Source organism: Myotis brandtii, unplaced genomic scaffold, assembly GCF_000412655.1.
Source record: "Myotis brandtii unplaced genomic scaffold, ASM41265v1 scaffold95, whole genome shotgun sequence".
NCBI lineage: Eukaryota > Metazoa > Chordata > Mammalia > Chiroptera > Vespertilionidae > Myotis > Myotis brandtii.
In genome coordinates, this window is record NW_005371920.1 from 780,385 (window position 1) to 781,840 (window position 1,456).

A 1,456-nucleotide genomic window follows, 5' to 3' on the forward strand; every position below is an offset into this window, starting at 1 on the left:
TTGCAGCTGAGAGGCTGGCAAGTGAGGCAGCGAACGTTGGAGTCTGCAGCAAGCAAGCCTCCCTGCTCGCTTCAGTGCCTGGCTGCCGGCCGCCATCTTGGCTGACAGTTAATTTGCATATACTCACTGATTAGCCAATGAAAAGGGTAGCGGTCGTACACCAATTACCATGTTTCTCTTTTATTAGTGTAGATGAGACTACGAGACACTGATAGTTTTAAGCAGATGAGTAGAATTATCTGGTCTCCTTTTTAAATTTTTAAGCAAGATCATTATGGCTGCCTTATGGTCATCAGACTGGAGGAGACAAAAGTGGAGATAGGGAAACTGTTAGAAGGCAATAAACAAAGCAAAAGTCGATGGTGGTTTGGGCTAGATTCACAGTGAAAGAGATGGTGAGGAAAAGTTGGATTCTGGATATATTTTGGAGGTAGAGTCCGTTAGTTTCACTGACACATTGTCAGTATGAAACACAAAGAGGAATCAAGGATGACACCAAGGTACTTGGCAATCTGACACTAGCGTCCCCACTCTCAGACACAATACGGAATAGCAGATATAGGAAGATGCTGACTTCTGGCTATGCGGAACCAGGCCAATTAATTAAAAAAAGTAGAACCATGGTTGTACCCCCAATTTGTATAGTTTAGACCTCTCTAATTTTATTGATACTATAAAAATAGAAATCATAAACATCATAAATGCACAAAATACATTTAAAAAATATACTCACTGAGATTAGAATCTCAATAATATGTGATTGGTTGTCTTTACTTGTTTCTCCCTTCCTTCCTTCCTTCTTTCCTTCCTTCCTTCCTTCCTTCCTTCCTTCCTTCCTTCCTTCCTTCCTTCCTTCCATTTCTTAAGGAGTCCTTGGACTATTCCACAAATGATGATGGGGTGATAGTAATGGTGATGACAAGCAATCTTTTGATGACTCAGATGTCACATTTTCTATACGATCCCATGACAGGCTGGCCATGCCCTGTGGAATGCTGACAAGGTGGCTGACTACAGCTTGTGGATCCTGAGTCTGGAGTGGTGTAGCATGAGTGAGTGAATTCTAATTCCCAAGAATGACAAATATTACCACATTAGAAGAAAACCAGGCAAAAGGGGTTTCTCAAAATATTGGTGCCTGAGAAATGCAACGTCTCTAATTTGGTTACATTTGCCTAAATATAAAATTCTCCCTAATTAACATGGCTATTTGTTCCTAGCTCATGTCAGTCTGTTCAGGCTGCTATGACAAAGTACCACAGGCTGGTGGCTAATAAACAACAGAAATTTATCTCTCACAGTTCTGGAGGCTGGAGGCCTGAGATCAGGGTGCCAGCATGGCTGAGTGAGAGCCCTGTTCTGGGTCACACACTTCTCTTTGTATCTTCACAAGGCGAAAGAGGGTGGGGAGTTTGTGAGCTCTCTTTTATAAGGCACTAATCTTATTTATAAGGGC